Source organism: Lissotriton helveticus, chromosome 1_1, assembly GCF_964261635.1.
Source record: "Lissotriton helveticus chromosome 1_1, aLisHel1.1, whole genome shotgun sequence".
Taxonomy (NCBI): domain Eukaryota; kingdom Metazoa; phylum Chordata; class Amphibia; order Caudata; family Salamandridae; genus Lissotriton; species Lissotriton helveticus.
In genome coordinates, this window is record NC_136057.1 from 1,182,050,379 (window position 1) to 1,182,074,676 (window position 24,298).

Here is a 24,298-nt window from a genome sequence, read left to right on the forward strand (position 1 = left end):
ACTACGTCTGAACTGAGGTGGCGAAGTGAGCTAAAGAACGATGGTGGATTCAACCGAGAGCTGTGACTGGGGGTGAGTGTCTGAAAAGTTTCAGCGCTCCGTCCATCATCTTCTTGTGTATGTTTAATTCTCATTAGTCAAAGGAAGGGCGCTATTCTCCATTCAGTTCAAGGATGAATATTGGAGGTCCTGCAGGAGATGCAAGTTGCAAATGAAACCTTTCAGTGGATATATTCTGCCATGTGGAATACAGGTATCCACCACCACGTCAGTTGTGTCGATGTAGTGGCAGGGTATCTGCTCCCTTACGACTGAAGACATCTTGTAAGACTCAGTAACCCTCAGCAATCTTATCTTCTTCTGAAGAAGCAGAGTAACTATCATTCTTTTCATCTCTTTCTTCTTTTCTTGAGACACCAGACACATTAGAGTAACAACTCTTTGAAGAGCCCAGCATCACAATGAAGTAACATTCCACCTCAAACTCAGTACCAACCTATACCTTCAACAAGTAATTTTTTTTAATTCTTTTTATTTGTTTTTATAACCAGTTTAATAACATAATAACACAACTTTTTCTGAGGGCTTAGACTCGCATATTGGAGTATACATATAGATTCAACAATCCAGCCTAATGCCTCCCAAGTCAAATACATTTAGTCAAGATGATCCTACAATACAGCCATATCTTTCTGGGCAACCATGTGCAGTATAGACCAACTTCTCGGCTGCGTCCCAGATGCCCATGATCGGGCCAATTCTTCAATCGTTGAAGGAATGGGTGCAATCCAGGGTCAGGCAAGATCCCGTTTTGCCATCCTCAATCCAATGGCCACTAATTAATGGGTGCCCACTCAGTCAGTCTCTCTCATTAATACCCACAATGGCAAGTTAAGGGTATGATTCAGGTTATAACCTACAATCCCGTTGAGGGTGTGCTATATTGTGGACCAGTATCAGGTAATGAGAGGGCAATTCCATATCAAAATGTAAAAAGCCATCAAGCCTAGTCTGGCATCTCGTACAACAATTATCTTTTTTTCTACCCTTATGCCATTGCTTGTTTTGGTCGTAATATACCTGATGAAAGATTTTGAATTGAATCAGTCTAAGCTTAGCTGCTATGGTCAAAGCATCATGCTGCCCTTTTAGTCTCTTACCACCCCTCATCCTCCAATAGACCAACATCTTGTTGCCAGCTGTACCATAGAGGCATGAAGGGATCTGGAGTGTTTACTAAGAGAGATTTATATATATGGAAGATCTACTTGTCACCCAATTGTTCTATTGTCACTTTGGGTTCAAGCAGCATTCTTCAGGGGTTGGTCATACTGTGCAAGGGGGTGTCGGAGCTGTAAGTAGCGGACAAATTAGGTTTTATGCATCTCAAACTTCTCACTGAGCATGTCAAAAGGTTTGATATGGTTGCCTGACCAGATGTCGCTAATGTTTGAGATTCCAATCAAATGCCAGTCTTTGACAAAATATTCCAATCAAGTGGCAGACTTTGAAGCACTCTAATTTCGACACCTGGGGGAGACAGGAGCCTCACCATAGAGAGGTTTCACTGTTGATGGACTTGTACCATTTAATAGATTTATTGGCATTATGCCAGCAAACCAGGGGGACCCTGGTTGGCTCCAGTATCCCCTTGGGACCGATGAGCCATATAATATCGCCTCCAGACCCCAGGTCTGCAGGGAGTCCCGCTCCACTTGGTAGGTAGGGTCGTCCCTGTCTCCAAATATCCAGTTGTTAATTACAACTAGTTGTGATACCCTGTTTTACAGGTGAATATATGGGATTCCTCACCAAATGGGGCCTGCATGCATTTGGTGAAAGGCACAGGGATTCATCTAGGCCATAGAAATTCACTTACTACCACATTGATTTAGGTGAAGAGGCAGAAGCATATAGTGTAGGGGAAGTTTTGAAGAATGTACAGGAATCTTGGCAAGGCTACCATCTTGATTAGGGCTCCTCGACCCATAATTGAAAGGGAACTTGTATCCTAGGCCATCATTTATTTAGCAATAAAGGGATGATGGTAAGATTCCCAGACTGTTGTTGGTCTTTTGACATGCATATTCTCAGATATTTAAAGGATCCATCGGTCAGTGTGAGGGACCAATGGGCAGGGACAGCAGAGTGAGAGCCAGCTATTGGGATGTATTGGGACTTACCACTATTCACTTGCAAGCCGGAGGCTTCCCCATAAATTTTTAATATGCCCAGCAACCTGGGAATAAATTGCTCTGGCCTCTGCACATAGTCCAAAAGGTCGTCCGCATATGGGGCCACCAAGTCCTTGTGAATCGAATGCCATTGAAAACTTGTCATTTGTGCGTCTCGGCGAATCCATTCTACCAAGAGTTCGATCACAAGAGCAAAGAGGAGAAGGAGGGAGTCCAAATTTCTCTGGTGCCACTCTTATTCGGGACTGGAGAGAACACCACACCATTGACACAAACCCATGCCCAAGGTTCATAGTGGAGCATCCGGACCAGTCATAACAAAATGGGTACAAAAGTAATCCTGCTCAGGATATGACATATTAACTGCAAATGGATGCTTTATCAAAGTCAAGCAATGCCAAGGTCATTTGCTTTCACATTCCCCTGACTCTAGCTATGATCATTTGTAGTCAACAAATACGATGCCATTTCCATGTTCTTGCAAAAAGCCATTCTGATCGGGTCTTACAAGGAAGTGAATTACCCGTAGTAATTGGTGGCCAGGATTTTTGCTAAGATTTTCGTCTCTGTGTTGATCATTGAGATTGGCCGATATGAGGAGCAATCTTTAGGCTCCTTTACCAGTTTATGAATGACAACACTGGTGGCCACCTCATATCATGCATCATTTGACCTTTCTCTATGGCCTCTTTGAACACAGAAAGAAGGTGTGGGGCCAATAAAGAAGAGTATTGTTTAAAGAACTCGGAGGGGAACCCATTCGGACCCAGTGTCTTACCAGAGTTCAAGGATACAATGGCCTCCTGTACTTATTCGAGTGACACAGGGGCTGCCAGTTCTCCCTTCTTGAAGACATCCAATGGACAGACTAGGAGATTATTAGCTATGGGGACAAATCTTCCTAGTTGCAGTGGGGGCGAGCCAAATAGAGCAAAGTATAGTTTTCTGTGAAGGTCCCAGCTATGGAGGCGGCCTCAAAGACCAGCTCACTGTCACAGAATCTTAGGTGCTGAATTACTCAGGATTCCAGCTCTAGTGTTGCTAGCCAATATATATGAAGTCCACTTTGTCTTTCATTCATAGATGCTGTGTTGGACCACCAGCCGGTTGAGTTTGTCTGGGTTTAATTTGAGTTGTGGCAGTTCCTCTATCGCCGCTGCTAAGCATTTCAATGCGCCATCATTACCCCCGTTGAGTGAGATTATGTTTTTATATCCACAATCTCTTCTTCAAGCACAGTAACATCCTGCACCAGATCTACTCTAGTGCTGGTAACGAAAGATTTAATGTGTCCAAGGGACACTGTTTTAAAGTCCTTCCATGTGGTGGCAGCAGAGTGCCCTGAGCCAACCTTGATCTCTAAGTATGTGGACACTACATCACCGAGACAAACAACACATTTCTCATCCCTCAGCCACCAGGTATTGAGTCACCATTCTTCCAAGACAGCCAGACTGTTAGCCCCATGGCTTATTTCCACCAGGGAGTGGACTGATAAACTGCACGGTAGGATATTCACATCTCCTACAGTGGGAAAACCCATAGCTGGAACGAACATATAGTCTAATCAGGAGAACGAGGAGTGGGAATATGAAAAAAGTATACTGTCGGGTATTTGAATGTCACTTCCTCTAGACATCACATAACCCTACTGAGGTAATCCATACCACAAGTGGGGTTGCCTTAGCAGTTGTCCTACTGCTTAGAACGTACGTCCAGTTCCGGGTTCATCCTGTTGTTAAAGTCTCCTCCTAGAACAAATGTCCCAGTGGGTAGTTGTGCAATTTGTGCAATTAAAGCAGCCATTGAGGACTCAACCACCACCGGGTGTATGTAGGCACAAACAATAGACCATGTCTTCCCCTTAAGAGTTCCAGTGAGAGTTATAAGTAGTAATCAGTAGGTCCTTTTTACCCTGTGTCATGAGAGTGAAGCCTACAGGCTCCCTCACCTTTTTAAAGTTTCGCTGCTGTATGCTTAACTCACTCTTGGCCTATATCAGTTAGATGTAAAGTGCTGTGCAGTGGAGGAAAAGTGTCTCTGAGCTGGATGTATGTGTGTCTGGGAAGGGTACAGTACAGGGATAGAGCACTCCTGTGCAGTACATGCATAGTTAGTGCATGCACAGGGTGGATGTATACCTGTGAGGGACACATTGCATGAGAGACATAGTGCTGTGTAGAATGTGAGCAATAGAACCATATGGTGGGTGTATGCGTGATTATGAGAAGTGCAATACATGAAGGGTGAAGTGCTGTGCAGCAGCTATCACAAGGTGAACGTATGTGCTGACAGTTGTTTGCAAATGGAACACCAAGATACAATACAGAGAAGCGAAAGAACAGTGTACACCTCAAAAGAAGCAGAACCCCAACATAAAACTTCAAAGACTCAGACCATAAATTACGTTTGGTGTCTGGAAATGGACTATAAGAAGGGGAGGTTGAGATCCCAAAATGTGTCATCTGCCAAGCAGCCAGGTGTGCCCTGTGAGAAGGGGAAGCTCTGCAAGACTTCTGCCTAGGCCCAGGATGGGGGGCCAAGGCCTGCTAATCTCCCTGCTGGATGAGGAGAAATCCCCTAGGGAAACCAAGACCACCTGCCCTAGAACCTGGAACACCAGTGCTTGCCTGCTTGCCAAGACTAGTGTGCCCTGTGAGGAAGAGGATAGTGCTGGAATAGCGAGGTCCAATGGAAAGCTCAACTGAGAGGACTCCCTATGCACGGTGTGAGGATATGGCTGTGCACTGATCGGGTAGTTGACGGTGTGCATGATTGATTCAGCAACCCTCATCTGTCGATTGAGTCATGCATTGAGCATTGTTCGGGGAGTGCAATGCATGTGCTGCCTTTTTGTGGTTACCCTGTAGGCCAGAGGGGGCCACAATTTAAGTAATTGTGTGACCAGAGCACCAGGGCTTATGAAAGCCTTAGCGGCAAGCCCATATGATTGTAGGAGTCTTACTTGTGTCCTTAGGTACCATGGCATCTCCATATGCCAAGAGGGGTGGCAATTAATAAAGTGCCAAAGAGTGTGGGCCATTGCCCAGGACAAGAGTGAGGTTGAGACTAGCGGGCTGAGCCCCACCCATCAAGATCTGCCCTAACAGACTCCCGAGGACCTTGGAGGACAACAATAAAGATGTCACACCCTCACCAGATTTCCAGTCGGTAGTCGCAAGACCAATTCAACCCCCCCAACCCATGTGAAAAGACTGACTTACAACATCTACGCAGACTGGGAGCTTATCTGATCATTAGAGAAGGCCAGTAGCACCACTCAGGAGATACTCTTAACCTGCTGGATTATGCAATGTGTACCACAAGCAGCCCAACTTCGCCGAACAGGATCAGAGTTTGCGAGGGCCCCAGCTGACAAGCATGGTGGGCCCTAGTGGACTCGCTGCTGAAGGTGCTACAGCACCATAGACACTTTTGACTAATTCCTAAGAGTCAAAGGGAAACTCTTGAATACAGCATACTAGTGATCATTCCTTGGATGCGGCTACCTGTGAACGGGAAATAACCCGAACCACATTACAAGGAAGAGGGTGGGGTAGAGAGTTTCGGGTCAAACACTGGTGTCCTAACCTCAAGATGATTGTGTTGTTGCTTACTAATGACGTTATTCCTTTGAATGTGTAGAATTAGAAATAAAATACTTATTTTTCATATGAAAGCAAGTATTTCACTGGACATTGATTTATTGATATTACTGTGTGCACTTTAAGTTATGATACATGGTCACTAATCTGTATTTACACTTCCTCTCAGAGGGAGCCTTTTACTGCTGAAACACAGCTATCATTGAGAGTCAAGTGCAGAAGGGGTATTTTGGTCAGTATCTCAGGATCCTTAGTAGGCCAGGCCTCGGGACATCAAGAGTAAAAGGCCTCAACCTACACGGTTGGGCCCGATAGCCCCTGCATTCCCCATGGGCCTCTGAAAGGGCTTCTGACAAACATACATTGCATGGTCAAAGCCCGGAGTTTCCTTTTGACCTTCAAGTAAGATTGGTGTTGCTCCTGTACCTTAAGATTATAGTCCAGAAAAACCATGATGGGCAGAATCACAGTGCAGTTGGCTATGTTTACGGGATGCTTGTAAGATGGCATCACCATCTGCTAAGTAAAGAATTGGAATAATCAGTGGTCTTGGAGGGGCACCATGTGGAGGGTATCCCATCTGCGATCTGCGTGCAATTATGAAGCAAGGTGACATCCCCTCCATATGAATCCATGTTTTTAACCAGTCTGCAACTAAATGTGTGGGATGGGACCCCTTCACACCTTCTGGGATTCCCACTATGCGGATATTGTTCCTCCTGAAATAGCCTTCAGCATCTGCAGCATGGGTCTCCAACAGGTGAACTTTTTTCTGCCAGTCCAAAATCATGGTTTGGAATGTTCGAATGATGACTTCAGCCTCAGAGATTCATCCCTCTGCCTCTACTGCTCTGTTGACTGAATTCCTGAGATCTTGGTGGAGTAAAGAGAGGTTCACACTTATCTTGTAGTGTAGTTCCTATTATCCCAATAGGCTCTGCGCATTGGAATAATATCTTCAATAGTATAGATCTAGGGCAGAGGTTAACTAGGTCTTCTACTGACGATATTAGACTTAAAGTTTTTGGTTTTGCCAGCTAGCTCAGAGTTCACTAGAAACTTTCTCGAATAGACAAGGAGGAGTTTAACTTCCCTGGATAGACAAGAAGGGATTTAGTTTCTGACAACCATAGAACATGACAACTTTGCTCTCCCCCAATCAAGAGTGTATCTCTAGAGTCGTGTGAAAACAAAAGACAACTTATTTTACTCAGTCAGTACGTGCATTCTTAGTTTCACCAGTTTGTAGAGAAAAGGAAGAGACGGGCGTGTTCAATAAAAGATGTTATTTATTGATCAGTCTCTTTTCTCGTACAAGAGAAATGAATCGATATTATTGCGATACTTATGGTTAAGTAAAGTGCATACAATAAAAGCAGAAGTATAAAATAATACTACAGAAGCATTGATATGGTTTCTAAGCCATATGATAGTTAAAATTGATAAAATAGATACATACATATATACATTTGACTAACCGTACTCAACTGGTGCTTCTAACCACGCCTACCCCAGTGTACCTGACCTAAGCCTAATACGTGGGCGGGAGTAGATAAGTAGCAGTTTAAGTTAAGTTTGTTTTGCCAAGTGACTGACTCAAGAATTCTCTGCAAGGGGTTGTTCAGTTCTGTACCTGAGATCTAGAATGGTTGAGGGCTGGTATCTCTCGTCTCTGGTCTTGATATTCCAGCTGCCTGCGAGGGCTGCTTGGAAGCGCCGGAGCTGGATTTCTCGGCAGGAGAAAAGCAGCGTCTCGTTCTCAGCGCGTCAGGAAGGCGGGGCAGCGCGTGTGGGCTTCGCTCTCTGCTGGGCTCCTCAGCGCGTCTCGCTGCTCCGATCTCGTCACCACCGCGTGTGTTTGCTTAAGGCAATGTCGGTAATATTTATACCTGTAAGGTGTTGAGATTGACGTAAGGATGGACATGGATACGTCAATAAGGATGTCATACGAACGGGCTTGTTCGCACATTCTTTTGCTGAAGTTCTCGGTGAAATCAAAACAATGGCCGCAGGGATTTTCCCAGGTTGTCATAGGTTTGATTTGTTTTGAGAACTCCGTATGCCTTATCAGGGGCTGGAGGAATAGTGCTTGTCTAATTAGATGGCATGCGTTATTACCTAATCAGATAACACGTTTCTGTGCCGTGGTGTGGCTTAATCAGATAACGGTTTTGCACCGTGGGTCGGCTGCTAGTTAAGTATTAACCAGAACAGGGCCGGGAATAGGGGAATCGATACAGAACCTATAGGAATACATCACACCCACTCCACGCTGACTATGTCCATATTTACAAGATCTAGGCATAGCAAATACACTAGTAGAGCATGTGTATACCGTACCACCCCAAAATACATCCATATGCATTTTGAAACATGAAATATACGAAACGATATATATATACATTATATGCACTCAAGCAGTATATTAATGCTAAATATCACGCATATTCATACATCATAACTAATAAAATATGAAAATTACACATGAAATGGCTCTTATGACAGAAGAAAAAATGCGAGACCATTTCATCACAAAATAAAATATTTATGAACAGGCTAGAGGGCGGCTAATGATTCTAAAGTTCCTAAAATAGAAATAAAGTTCTCTAAGAATAGTCTCTACTTTAACCCCTTCGACGCTCATGACGAGCCCAGCTCGTCATGGAGTTTCCATTGGTTTCAATGGAAATTACATGGGAATCAACAAATAGGCTTAGCATCCAAGTGGTTAAGCAGAAGATGAGTGTCCCGAAAAATTGTAAATAATTTTTGGGGCCGCTGAAAAATAATGTTCCGCTGTCCGTAAACTGGAGAAAATTGTTCATGATACTTTATTATCAAAGTTGAAGGCCAAATTCATGGTGTTGGGAACGCCGTGTGCTAGTCTGCTCAAAAGCCATTATTTCTGCTCTGGTGAGAACATCATATCATTTAGACTCTCGAAAAAGCTGTCAACAGCTTCCTGTGAAAGTTCCATTAACTCGGAAAAAGATGTTACCATGCATTCGTGAGCATGATTGCCTTCATTGATGTTCGGATCAGCATAGCTGACAGAAGGTCGTACCTGATCGATGCTGCTTTCATCTTGAACCTCACTACCCCTTAATCGTAGTGGTGAAGTCTCCACGAATGCCGTCATCAGGATTGGTAGCCGCTGGGGACAGCACAATGCATGAGCCGTGACCGGACCCAACAAAGTTTCTGCATCCATTGGCGCATCCGATTGTAGCGTCAGACAGGTGTCCAACACGCATTCTTCTCCGCATAGCAAGCACCTTAATACAGGTAAAACACAGCTTTGCCACATTGGTCTAAATGAAAGAAACCAAGTCATGTTCAGGTCTCTAAGCCGGGACAGTCCAAGGATTTTAGATATCTGGTCCCGGTATCCAATGGCTAGGATTGTTTCTTCCCTTGTCGCAGGTGTTTTGTCTGTGACACGGTTTGCCATAGCGAAATAACAGGATCAAAAATAGGATTCCTGCCACTAGTCCCAAAAGGAGAGGAAGTCCACCAAAGATGGAATGGACAAAGTCTGGAAAAATACCCAGAATGGCTTTAAATGGTGTTAGAGCCCCTGAAAACACTGTCTTAAATACATTTGAGACCCCACTGGTATCAGAAATATTCAAGATTTCGTTCAGGATTTCTGCGAAATGTATGGGGGAATTAGTTGATAACAATGAATGAATCTCTGCCGTTGTCCTTGCAACTTGGAGATCATACGTTTCTTTTGATGACGTGAGCTTGGTCGGCGTCTGAAGGAGCACTGTTTTCATTCTGCTTAAAGTATCGACTCTAATGGAAGAAATTTTCAAATTCGGCCATAACCTTGCCTCCCTGTCTGGCATTGCGCTGGGGAACAATACTCGTTCACAGCACATGACCTTCGCAGTCGTACTTATGAGATAAGCTACTCCGGGCACCAAGCTACAACATCTGCGGTCTACGATTATAATGTAACTCCCGTTCGATAGTCTCCTAAAGAATGGTTCTATTTGTGTCGCAGGTGTGCCTAGCTGGTGACATGAAAGGTTATTTGAGGACCCTTCACAGGCTCCGTGTAAACTAATACCATTACACAGAAGTGTACCGCTTAGTGACATGGCACAATTATTGCCACTAAGAAACACTTTCCGGCCTTTATTACTGACACAATCATGTGAATAGGGCAAGTTCCATGTTGACTTAATGTACCCTTTACCCAATTTTTCGTACATGCCAGCCTGTATATATTTTTGGCAGTATTGAAACCTGAAAGTAGATATTGGAATATTAATTATTCCATGTATTATCCACTCACTGACAGGTCGTTCTGACATTGTCAATGGTAATCTCTCGAGTTTCTCAATGCTCAGGATTGTATAATCAGCACCCTTCTGTGCCATACTGATTTGTTTATCAGTAAGGTTAAAGATATTGAACAGTGACGTTGTGTTGATTAAACGCCAATGCACATAGCCTGAACGCAGATTTTGTAACGTCCAGCCAAGTTGTACAATAGAACGCAATTGGGACTGACCGTGTTGTAACAACAGTAAGTCTTGCGATATTATGTCGATTGCTGAAGACACAATGCTGTCCAAAGAGTATATTCTGGAGGACAGAGTCATTAACCCATTGTCCACTACAGAAAGTGATTTTTCCAAATCAATACGGTCAATTTCCCGTATTCTCTCTGATGTTTCAATTTGAGTTATTTTCCAGGCTTCGTTATAAGCTGCATATACAGAGGCTGCTATGAAGCGTTTTTGACGCTGTTTGCGTGGTCCCATAATGAAATCACGCAAGTCAGCACCATCAGTAAGTAAAGTTAGGTGTTGCTTAATTTCTGCCAGTGTGGATGTTTGTAGCCATTGAAGGCAGAGCTTGCCCACACTGTACGTGGTAATTATCCCTGGGTGTTGTCTTTGGGAATATCTAGGGTCTGGCCTGGTCAATTTGAACCCCTGGATTTTGTTCAGGAATCTGTCTTGACAGTTATTAGTATCTGTGGGCCAGATCAACCACTTTTTCCAATCTGGATGTGTTCTGTTTTGGCTTAATATATGGTTTACGTCTATCTCCTCATCTGTCGAGCTATTATTGTTTATCGTTGGCTTTGGAATAGACGATTTGTTTAAATCTTTGATTTTGGCTAGGCCAAAACAGGTAGTTTGTTGAACAGTGTCATTAAAAAATATAATTTGTTCTGGGATCATGCAGGCTCTAAACAATGATTCTATACCTTGTACTTGCCATTCCTTTGTACCCCAAACACTTTTTACTTCAACATTTTTGTCCCAGTATTCAAAACCTAACGTACTCATTTGTTCAAAAAACGAGTCTGAATATACCAATTTAGTGTTTGTAAGCATGGTTTTTGTACCTGTCTTGTTTGATAATTTGAAATAAAACGTTTCTGCATGACTTGTGTTGAACCCTGGAAAATATGAATATTTGTCATAAAAGGTTCTTGAGCTACCTTTTGGAGGGGTTGCACAGTGTTCCCATTGATTATAATTTAGAACATTTCTAGGTTGTGCAGATTTATGCAGATAATGATTACTATAGTGATTATAGCAGAACATTTTATCATAATTAGATGAACCCTGCAAATAATCATGTTTTGTAAATTTAGCAGACATCACTAGGTCAGACATCATATTATTAATGCTTTCCACGTCCCAATCATCAGCAACTGAGCTTGGTTTTACAAAGTCACTCAATGAGATCTTGATTTGGTGTGGATATTTCAGGATTTCAACCGGACCATAGATTTCATAATCAGTATTGTCCCATGCTACCCCACCGGGTATAGGATTGGCTGTGAAGTTGACTGAAGAAAGTTCTCTTTTCTCGACGTGTGTGGTTTGAGGACCAAGTTGATTTTCTGGCTTGCTGTGTCCATTTTAGCATATTTTCCCTCAATGAAGTGTCCCAAACATAGTACCATGATGAGCCAAAGTATGAGGATAAGTGCACCTAAGGCCACCCAGAATTCAATCCATGGAGAAATCAGATAGGTTTCTTTCAGTTGTTGAAAAAGTTCCTTAGCTTTGTCTTTAAAGGTTTTTGTTGATGTTTGTTCCTTTGATTCACTCAGGTTTTCAGATGAATCGCTGAAGTTGATGAAGTAACCGGATGCCGTTCTGTCTATTGTTCCAATAGTTTCAGAATTGATATTTGCTTTATCCGTGTGTTTTGTTGCAGCAGCATAGTCATTTATTACTTCATTGTAGATTGGTGTGTCTCTGCTAAATGTTTTTATTTGGGTTTGTAGAGGTTTAAGTTCCATAGCATTGTTGCATAGACCTTGTTGTTGTTCTTTTGGCATTTCAAACGTGAGTAGCCTCTTAGATTGAACCTCTGTGTTTGTAGCAAACCTTGGTGTTCTACTACTTATCGGGAGTCCACTTGGCCTACTGTTTGTTATCGGCCACATGATCGTGGTTTAACCAGGTCGATGGATACAACTCGGTTCTCCTTTTTACCAGCAAGGGGCGGTAGTACTACTGATCTTGTCCCGTTGATAGACAAGACAGGAACTGCTTTTCTGTAAGAAGGCCCAAATTCCTTCTTTACCGCGATCTTTTCTCTGACTAGATCCCCGACTTTTGGAATCCAGACAGGTCTTGCTGGGACAGGTGGTTTTTCTTCAGTGGTCGTTGGCTGTTGTTTCAACTTTATGTTGCTCAGGTCTTTCCTTGTTTCGTTTAAGTCCTGTAAAATAGCCAAACGATCTTTGATATCAAAGCTTTTTTCTTTAACCACTGAAGTCTGACTGTCAAGATCTAAGACCATCATTCTAGTTCCAAACAATAGTTCGTACGGACTGAATCCCCTCAGAGAATTTCTTGGCAGGTTATTTAGACTACGTTGGACACTTATTAGATGTTTGACCCACCCAGCTCCCGAACCTAATACCTTCGCTGTTATAGATTGCTTTATGCCTTTGGTTTTTTCTTTACACCATCCCGTTCCCTGAGGTAGGAAGTGAGAAGAGTCCCGCTATGCTATGCTCATTTGGCAATGTTTTTCATACGCTTTAGGGCAAGAAGAAAAAACATTCAGCCAAACGTAGTATGCTTCTAGCGTATATGCCATTATAGACTCGCAAATCTTTTTCTAACAGTCCAGACGTCAGCCGAGTGCTGGGGTCTACATCACAAGTGGAAACTAGTCTTTATATGTTAATTGGACGCTTTAGTTTTTATTGTTGATCAATTCTGGAGTGAAACGCCATGCTAATATACCGTTTCTCTCGCCACTGCGATCTCTATTGCTGTCTGGCCAGTTCTTTACAAAGATGTGATGATGCAGGCTCATACCTGGCCACCAGTACACTGATTGTAATTCTTCCAGAGAATCTTTTTGTTTAAGGTGTCTGAGACCCTTACCCATATGTGCGTCTGCTATTAACAAACCTCTCCTGTCCATGTTTGGAATCACTCTGTCCCCCACTCCAGGGATTCGAGCAAAAGGAACGGAGTTTGCATCGATTATGTATGTATAATTGAGTGGATAGTTGATCGGTAGTGCTGAGCAGTCGCCTTTTGATGACGTTTTCACCGCCAGCATAGTTTCACCGTCAATGTGTTTTACTGTACGCTTTTTCTTGACTACGGAAGTCGATTCAGTTGCTGCCGTTGTGGCTTTCTCAGCCAATGAATTCCCTCCAACGTGAACGCCATCACGCTGATGACTCACTGAATGTATCACGTGAGTTTTTGGTAGTTCTTTCTGTAAAAGAGCTACTTGTTCCCAAAGCACTTTTTGCTTTATTGTTGCACCTGTGTCATCTTTGTAACCGTTTTGAATCCATTTCTGTAAATCGTTATTGTATGATTTGACGCAGTAATACGAATCGCACACAATAAGTGTCGGGAATTCGCGATCGGCATTATCTAGCACCATTTTTAACGCTATTATTTCAGTTTGTTGTTCTGAATTATTTTCCACTGAGTGTGTTTTTGTAAGTAGAGGTCTTAATTTACCTCCGCGCCACACTTCTTTTACAATTTCGCATGTGGCCTTGTAAGCCAGCTCTCCCCAAATTGAGGGTTGAGCATGCCCGTCTGTATGTATTACACAGGCGTACTGTCGTAAAGGCAGAATGTCGATTGGCAGAGGGTATTTTATTTCATATTCTAGATATTTTAATTCCTTTAATTCTGGATCAAAGTAGTATTTTACTTTGTCCGTCGCAATTGAATTCACCCATTGTATCCATTCTGGATTCAACGCTGTTTTTGGTAAATTACATGGGGTTGTTAATGCCTCAAAGGCTGACTCCGCTGTTCTGACTGTGATATGTCTACCGTCGGCGTTGTCTTTTTCTTTTGCTATAGCCGTTTGAACTGCATGAACAATGTTGTCTTTAATACTGAACTTCTTTTCAGCTTCAGCTTCTGTGTACAAGTGTGATTTGTATGCAATTGGTACCTTTTCTCCCTCATTAGAGGTCAGGTATGTGAATCCGCATCTTTCTGGGATGACTCGAATCACAAGATTGCGTGAGTTATCACGTGTTTCTAATTTTGTTTTAATTAGCATGTCTGTTTGTAAAGATCTCAAAATGTCTGTGTGTTTTTGAGTCCAATTGATTCTTTTAAAATCTGTTTTTATTAGATCATAAAGGGGTTTGATCCTTTCTGCGTAATTTGCAATGTATGTTCTTCCGAAATTTAGGAAGCCTAGAATTGATTGTAAGTTTTTTTGTGTTCTAGGAGCTTGGAGTACTGCACATTTCTCTAGGAAATTGTCAGCCAGGCTTTTGCCTTCACTTGATAATTCATATCCTAAAAACAGGACTGTTAGATGGGCAATTCTTGATTTTTTAAAGTTGAATTTGTAACCCTCTGCTGCGAACCCAAGTATTATGGTGTTCACTCTCTTCAAGTGAGTATCCAAGTCATCATCTGTTAGGTAAATGTCGTCGACATATGATAATGCCTCGTCATCGTATGTTTGTAGTAATTCTGTTACTCTCTTTGAGAATAATCCTGGGCTATTCTTGTGCCCCTGGGGTAAACGGCAGAAACTTTTTTGTGAGCCATTTACCGAGAACGCAGTCAAATATCTGCTTTCTGGTGCTATATTTTGACAAAAGAATCCATTAGAGATGTCTAATGTTGTTTTGTATTTTTTGCATACTATGTTATTCATTAGTGCAGCACTATGTGAGTTTTGCACTGCAAAAGTTTTGCAACATGAGTTAAGGTGTCTGTAATCCAAAACTAGACGATATGAGTTGTCTGGTTTGGAGACAGGAAACAAAGGATTGTTCATTTGTGAGGTGCAAGTTTCAATCACCCCCTGGTATTCAAGTTGATATAGGATCTCTTTTACCTGTTTTTTAGCTTCTTGCTTAATTGGGTACTGCCTCTGTGCAGTAGGTTGTGATTTTAACTGGATTTTGTTAGGAGGAGAGTCCTCATCCCATCCTACATGATTTTTATATAAAGCAGGAGCTTGAGCTACTGCCCACTTTCTAGCAAGTGTATATTTTTTATGAATTGAAATGTGATTTGAGAAGGCAGGCATAATTATTTCTTCGCCATGAGGGCACTCTCTGACGAACTCGGGTGGCCAGTCTTTTTCAGCTAGAAGGATGTCATAGCCCTGGGAGAGATTATCCCAAAATAGTCCCCTTATTTTTCTAGTCTTATCCCCATCTATACGCAATGTAATTTCATATATTTTGTGAGGTTTGCTAACTCTGGTGTCGGCAGTTTCCACTTGAATATATTCATTCGTGTCCACTGTCTCCAGATGATTCATAAGGGCTTTGCGAGCTATGCTCACTTCTGCTGCGCTGTTTAGCATTGTCTGAGCCCATTCTCCGTTTTTCAGCTGTGTCCTCAGTATTCTCGGCATCTTTGATTACTTTAATACTGGCTACCTTCTTTTTTGGAAATTGTAACTTTTTATTCGGATGAGCAGGTTCCTTGTTTTTGGACTTGACGTGCTCTTCCCTGTGTTCTGATCGTCCTCTTCTTTCCGATTTCTGCGAGGAAGTCTGAAAAGATTGAGAGGGACGTGTATCATTATCTTGATATCTATCAGGTTTCTTTATATTATCCCTATTTCTAAGGTTGTATTTTTTCCCAGAGGGCTCACTTTGGGGAGACCTGCGTCCTTGGTTTGGAGATCTTTCTCTCCGCCGAGGAGACCTTCCTCTGGACTGGAATCTTTTTTCTTTAGGATTGGAATGTTTGTTTCCATCCCAGCTCTTTTTTTGGGTGTTTAAATTATTTTTAATAAATATCTTTTCAGGACTTTCAATCAGTTGAGGTTGTACCGGTATTCCACCCAGACTATCTCTTCCTAGTTCTTCATAGGATTTCTCTATGACTCTGGCAATTTCAGTTGGTTGGTCTGCTATATCTGTCTCTTTTAACCTTTGGCGGATCGCCACGTTTGCTGCTTCTCCCTTTATGTTGGCTAATAATATTGCAGAGACCTGCTTGAAATCTTTCAGTAGTTTCATACCCAGAGTTAAAGCAGGTTCTGGACCATATTCATCTTGAATTTGTTTTAGCACATCTGGTATTACTGACATGGATGGTACACCATGTGTTTTTGTGTATATGGAAGCAAAGACTGTACCCCAGGTGTCACAGTCCTCCACGTGTGGTGCGATTCCCATTGGAAGACAGATAGTCAGAATCCTGTGTTTTTCTACCGGGGTGGTGTCTGGAAACACCGCCTCTATTTGAGTGATTTTTTGTGCTAGCCAGAAAGGTATTTGTTCCCGTTTTGCGGGTACTTTACCCAGACAGGACTGTATGTTCTGTGGTGTAATTTTATTTGTGTTACCCTGATGAGGGGTCAGCTGTGGAATTTTATTTGCTGGTTGGATTGTTGAAGTCCGCATTACATATTGGACTTATTGTCTATGTATTTTGATTAGTTGTTTTAGCTGTGCTAAAAGATCTGGTGCAGACATTTCTTCAATGTCTGGATGTGGTGTATATCCGGCTAGGACCGGCCACGTTGCTCCTGGTCTACCTAGTGGACCGAGCCTGGTGATGTGATTATTATGTTTTAGGGCGCCATTAAACAAGAGCAGGTGCTCTTGGAATTTGAGTGGTACTTCCACCTCCTCGAAAGGAGTGTAGGTATCCGGTGGTTCCTCTATTTTATAATAGTGGAACTCTTTTGTTACAGCGTTTGCTGCTGGAAAGTTTATCCATGAATAGAATACCTCTGTCTGCCGATATTCGTGTGCCTCAATTACGAATATGACTGTACCACCTCTCGATGTCAGTCCATTTTCTATAAGTTTTAAAGTTATAGATTTTCTTATGTTGACCGGGATGAGTTTTGCCTCCGGGTCATTTTGCAGCAGAGTATTGTCTGCTACTAGGAGTTCAGCTGCTATTCTAACTGTCTCCCTTTCTTCATCACTGTCTATCATTTTACCGACAGGAAGGTTATTCTGTTTGTTCGCAGATCAGGTTTCTATGGAAACAAAGATTAGATGCACAATATTTTGGAACAGTGTATCCTTCAACGTTGAATAAACCAAGAACCATACATAGGAGTCTCCTCCTGCGAGGTTTGGCTTGATATGACCTTTTACCCACTCCAGACGTCTTTGGAGTATTATGGGAAAAAAGGGGTTCTGTGTGAAAAAGCACGACTGAGTTACTCTAATGTCTTGCGTTAGTTTTATCGCCTATCCAGACGTTGGGCGCCATGTAGTGTAGTTCCTATTATCCCAATAGGCTCTGCGCATTGGAATAATATCTTCAATAGTATAGATCTAGGGCAGAGGTTAACTAGGTCTTCTACTGACGATATTAGACTTAAAGTTTTTGGTTTTGCCAGCTAGCTCAGAGTTCACTAGAAACTTTCTCGAATAGACAAGGAGGAGTTTAACTTCCCTGGATAGACAAGAAGGGATTTAGTTTCTGACAACCATAGAACATGACAACTTTGCTCTCCCCCAATCAAGAGTGTATCTCTAGAGTCGTGTGAAAACAAAAGACAACTTATTTTACTCAGTCAGTACGTGCATTCTTAGTTTCACCAGTTTGTAGAGAAAAGGAAGAGACGGGCGTGTTCAATAAAAGATGTTATTTATTGATCAGTCTCTTTTCTCGTACAAGAGAAATGAATCGATATTATTGCGATACTTATGGTTAAGTAAAGTGCATACAATAAAAGCAGAAGTATAAAATAATACTGCAGAAGCATTGATATGGTTTCTAAGCCATATGATAGTTAAAATTGATAAAATAGATACATACATATATACATTTGACTAACCGTACTCAACTGGTGCTTCTAACCACGCCTACCCCAGTGTACCTGACCTAAGCCTAATACGTGGGCGGGAGTAGATAAGTAGCAGTTTAAGTTAAGTTTGTTTTGCCAAGTGACTGACTCAAGAATTCTCTGCAAGGGGTTGTTCAGTTCTGTACCTGAGATCTAGAATGGTTGAGGGCTGGTATCTCTCGTCTCTGGTCTTGATATTCCAGCTGCCTGCGAGGGCTGCTTGGAAGCGCCGGAGCTGGATTTCTCGGCAGGAGAAAAGCAGCGTCTCGTTCTCAGCGCGTCAGGAAGGCGGGGCAGCGCGTGTGGGCTTCGCTCTCTGCTGGGCTCCTCAGCGCGTCTCGCTGCTCCGATCTCGTCACCACCGCGTGTGTTTGCTTAAGGCAATGTCGGTAATATTTATACCTGTAAGGTGTCGAGATTGACGTAAGGATGGACATGGATACGTCAATAAGGATGTCATACGAACGGGCTTGTTCGCACATTCTTTTGCTGAAGTTCTCGGTGAAATCAAAACAATGGCCGCAGGGATTTTCCCAGGTTGTCATAGGTTTGATTTGTTTTGAGAACTCCGTATGCCTTATCAGGGGCTGGAGGAATAGTGCTTGTCTAATTAGATGGCATGCGTTATTACCTAATCAGATAACACGTTTCTGTGCCGTGGTGTGGCTTAATCAGATAACGGTTTTGCACCGTGGGTCGGCTGCTAGTTAAGTATTAACCAGAACAGGGCCGGGAATAGGGGAATCGATACAGAACCTATAGGAATACATCACAATCTCCTCTATTTTCCCTTCCAGAGAAGCCCCAGAGTCTTGTATGGACTGTTGGACTGAAACAATGGATCCCGGGGGCACTCCGACCTCAATGTCTTGTAGGTTCTCTCGGGTGTGATGGAGGAAGGCTGTGGATCAAGGCTGTGCTGGCCATACTGGGCATCAGGTGTTTCCCCAGGAGGCTGGAATGGCGAGGAGCCACTTTTGTTAATGAGGGGCGTTTTTAAAAAAAAACATATTTTTATTAGTTTCACAGTATAAAAAGCCACACACAGTACTTGAGCAATATTTTGGCCGGTAATACAGTGCACTGAACCATAAAAAGGATGAATCAGGTGCAGTCACGGTATACCCAAAGGCCGCCCCTCAGTGCGCTGCAATTCCATTTCCACCAGTGGGGGAACACATATGTCGCCTCTATATACATTCCATTTGCCCCACTTTCTGTCCCACTTCTTTGGACAGCCTCTCGATTTGAACACCTCCTTCTTGGCTATCATACATTTGTCGACCTCTTTTACCCACACTCGATGGGACGGCTTATCTGCCACTCCCCATTTTTGGCAATCTCTCGTTTGACTAAGGTGTAGCTCAGTGTGGTCAGTTGCTGTTCCACCTCTATGAGGTCAGTCATATATTCTGGAGGCCCCGTCGTGGTGTGAGGGTGAGTCCCTTCCCCAGTGCATCTTAAATATGTCTTGTTGCCCCCTGCCATATGGGTTGCGCCTCTGGGCAATCCTAGATTGTGTGGTAAAATGTTGCGGCCATTTTAAAAGCACTGCTGAGTTCCTTGTATATTCAACAGTTTTGAGGCAAATATAAAAGTGTCAAGATAGCTCTGGTCTAGTGGCAGTTTTGACTCCTCTAAGGTAGTGTAGATGGTTAATATGCCTGCTGCAAAGAGCATGTACTTTGCAGAACACAGACCAGTATTTTATGTGCATAGTTCAGTTGGTTACTGCTTTTGTCACAGAGATCCTTTTGTTACAGTGCAGTTCATAAGTTACAATCATAATCTAGGTTAGAAAGTTATACTTTTTCATCCCAGTCTTTCATTATCCAAAGTTTGCTAAAAAGAGTTTGTTTGGGTGGAACTAAATTATTACTCAGTAAAGTCAACCCTAACCTCTGTGTTACATTCTTAATCCTGAGTTTTTGCTTCCCCAGACCAAGCACTCCTTAAAAAATGCCTACCAGTATGGATGACACATGAATCCTACATCCTGTAGTCCCCTTTGTCTTATGTAACATTTCGTATACACTGATTTATGCACGTGTGATTCATTGTCTCTGTATGTGTGCGATGTAAAATGCTCTGACACCCTAAACTGATATGAGAGGCACTATAAAACAAATGAAATACATGTGAGAGAGGGGCTAAGGAGAGATGAGAGGCACTGTTGGAGGGTAATAGTGAGGGAATCATTGGAAAGCCTCAATGACGATTGCTGTATCCTGGTGCACTCTATGTTCATTATATATTATGCTTCAAAAACTAATACAATTGAATATGTAATGAGAAATGTGTTGTAGAATTCACCATTGTAGCCATTGTTTCCCACGTTTTCCTGGGGAAGAAGCCGCCTTAGCCCCCTTGCAGTTGTCAGGCTCGCTCGCTGAGCTCGTTAGGCACATTTTGAGGGATGGTCTGACAAGATTTTTCAGGCTGCTTTTGGTTCCCAGCCCGGCCCTGGTGTGGATTTGTATATTTATCAATCTTGCTCTGAGTGGGCTGAGCAGGTTTTTTGTCCTTACACATTGCTGCACCTGTCAAATAATGAGATGAGGGGGAGCAACCTTGGGGGAGGAATGGACGTGGGGCCACTTCACCGACCACAATCTTTGTTGCCCAAGTCAGGACTAGAGGCTTCGGGGGTCACTTATCAGGGCAGCGGATTATTAATGACACTGTAATAGGATATATTTGGAATAGAAGCTTGTGTTATTTTTGTTATGGACCAAATCAGATATAATGACATGAATACAATGTACAAAATGCCACATCGGGAAATTAAATGTACAAGCCAACCAAATTGCTGAATTGTAATGGTAATACATGAAAATCAATAAAGTATACTTAACATTTATTTTTTTTAAATCAGGGCAGCGGATGTGTGTCTCTTGGTGGAAAAGTAGGTGTTATTATGGCACGGAAGGCGACCCTGTCATGTCACACAAGACTAGCCAGGGCTACCCATACCCTGGTATTCGAGATTCAACAATGAGGGCTAGGTGCGGATGGCCTGTTGAGTAGCAGGCCCTGCCAATTTGTGAGGTTCAGTGGGGAAATGGTTCAAGAGGGCCATCACTTACATGTACAGACTATGAATACACAAGTTGAGGTCCACAAAGAGTTCAGAAAGTCTATGGAAATCTTTTTCTTACAAATCGCAAGGTATATACATTATTAGAATCAGGATTATTCTACCAGGTTGGCAGCTATGCCCACTGTTGGGACGGCAAAGTCCCATGTACCCCTGCTCGGAGTGCCCCGCTGTACTGTCTGGAACCCTAATGCTGATATTTTTGCCATAGGTGAACATGGATCATGACTGTGCACCATGACAGACTCCTGTCTCACGGATTGTGGTTTTGTTGGACCGGGAGTAGTGTCCAAAGCACTACCTTAATAGTGGTGGAAGGCTCTCACCTTCATAGGGAGTTAAGCTGCATGTGGGCTGTCGTGGCAGCATACAGTGTAGTGATCAGTAATAGTGAATAGGACTCTTTTACCCAGTGCCACTGGAGTGAGGACTGCAGGCTTACTCATCTATTTAAAAGTTCCACTTCTGCGTACTTAAATCACACTTGCCTTACATCAGGTAAGTTGTGGAGTGCTGGGCAGTGCAGGAGTAGTGACCCTGCATTGGTTGTATGTGTGCTGGGAAGGGTCCAATAAAAGGATGGAGCAGTACTGTTCAATACATGTGTGATTAGTACATGTTCTGGGTGTATGTATGCCTGAAAGGAATACATTAAATGAGAGACATAGTTCTGTACAGTGTGTTCTCAGGGAAAGCATGTGCTGGGTTATTTGAGCTTGCGCGAAGTACAATACATGAAGGGTGAAGTGTTGTGCAGCACTCACATGGTGGGTGGGTTTCTGGAGGCTCCAGAGTCCCAGCTTCTGTCTTGTCTTTGCCATTTTCTCCTCCCATATCTTCTCCGACGCACCTCCCCCCAATCCAGATCCAAGGATCTTCAGTAAATCCTGTTTGATGGGGAATGGCAGGAGATCTTGGGTGGGGGTCCAGTGGCCGAAGAGTAGGGTTTCTGACTTGACACTGTTGATCTTCTCTCCTGCTGCCTTTCCAAACTCGATGCAAGTCCTCCCCAGTTCTTTCATGGAGTGCTCGTTCGCACAGGAGACTGAGACGTTGTACATGTAGAAGGAGCACTTCACTTTACCCTTAGTGTTGCTACCCGGTACTGTCACTCATCTGATGTTCCTGTTCTGTCTGATCCATTCGGTGAGGAGGTCTATAACACAAATCAACAGGGAATAGATTGGTTTTCATCCATTAACCAATGCAGTGCTAGCGATATCTTTATACCCTGTGGTGAGCATGTCACAAAATAAGTTGCTTAGTCCTAGTGCTTTGAGTGTTCAGCCCTGAAACCCATAAGAGATGGAGTTGAATGCTTTTTCATGGTCTAGACTGACCAAGGCTGCCTGAGCCTTTTGGCTCTGGATGTACTCCATTATGTCCCAAACCAGGGCCAGACTGTAAGTGATTTGCCGGCCTGGTGTCCAGCAGGACTGGTCAGGGTGAACTATTACCTTCTTTAGGCGGTTGGCCATTACCTTCGCTAGGATTTTGCAAACCACATTGAGGCATGAGATAGACCTCCAGTTCTTGAGGTCCTTTGTCTCTCCTTTCTGATTGTACAAAAGTGTTATCATGCCTTCCTGCAGGGATTGAGAGATACTACCCTTGCCCACCATTTCTTCTAGGAACTCTGGGCCGAGCAGGTCCCAGAGTTTGACATAAAAGTCCACTGGGAGACCATCACTTACCGGAGTCTTGCCACTTTTGGAAGTCGTAGGGGCAAGTGTAGCCCTTCCAGGGGAATAGCCAATATGGCTCTGTCTCTGCCGAACCCAGTGTCTTCGTAAAGCCCTGCAGGAAACTGCCCGCCTGAGATAACTCTGACAACCTTGGTGAGTAAAGCTCACCATAAAAATCAGTCATGACTCTCATTATTTGCTCTTTCCTACTTTGGAGGTTGCCCTCCGAGTGCGGAAGCTCTATCAGTGGAGTGTGGGCCGGGTGAATTTTCTTAAAGAAGAACAAGTTGCATTTCTCGTCCTTCTCAAGGTTCTCAGTTCTGGTCCAGAAGATGATTTTCCCAGATTCCTCTCTGCAAGCCTCTGGAAGCTCTTTTCGGGTTTCCTTCAGGTCGTCATCCATGTCCCATCCCCTGAGCTTGAGGTTGTACATTGCTGTAGTCTGCTTTGCAGCCTCCTGAACTCACTCTTCTTTTCCCATGCAGCAGCTCTGCTTGCATCCTGGAAGAAGCTCCAGAATATGTCCTTCACCCATTTCCACCATTCGCTGGTCGAGTCCCTCTACCCTACATACGCAACTCTGAGGTTCAGCTTCCACCAACCGGGGCCAAGAGGGAACTTCCCTGTAAGTTCCTCCTCAAAACTGACTACTCTGTGATCAGAGAAGTGGACATCAGCCATGAAGTTTTGCCCATGCCGTACAGTTGGAAAGCTGAATAGGAAGTCAATCCGCGAATGTGCAGATCCGTCCGGCCTACTCCAGGAGAAGTTCCTGGCATTCTGCTTCATGCTCCCAATGACATCCCGCAGGGACCCCTCACCCATCATCTCCTCTAACAGCCTGGCAATCCTATCCATTCCCACAGAGTCTGATCCTGTGCGTCCATTGCCCTCTACTATGTCGTTGAAATCACCACCCATCAGGATGGTCCTGGAGATCACGAGCTGCCCCCTTAGTGTTATGTCTCGGAAGCGGTAGCATAGATGAGGCTTTGTTTTTCTACTCTCCCTGTCCTCATTCTATGCTGTCTGTTTTGCTGCCCTCCGGGGCTGTGGAAGGGCAGTTCACAGACGCATGGCGGCTTGTTCCGCATTTAAACCAAGCGCATCAGTGCTTCTGTGCTTGGTTTTGTTTCTGGTCTTTGGCCACCGGAAAGACTTTGCAGTCAGCTGTGTTGGACGCGCTGACAATTCTCCGTGGGTATTTCGAGCGCGTTTTGAAGTGCTTCTTCGAGACTGGAGCTGGGTTTACTTCCTCTTTGGAAATTCGTGGACATCGCTGGATTATTCCCCATCCTGGACTATTTGTGCCTCGCTTGTCGGGTAACAATCATGAACAGTAAAGTATTGCTCCCAGAGGCTATCCATTACTTGGTTACCTTTGCCCTTTCTCCTTTTGTATTTTTTGTGGTTGCCGGTTCATCGGAAGGGATGCCTTGCTGTTAAGTATTC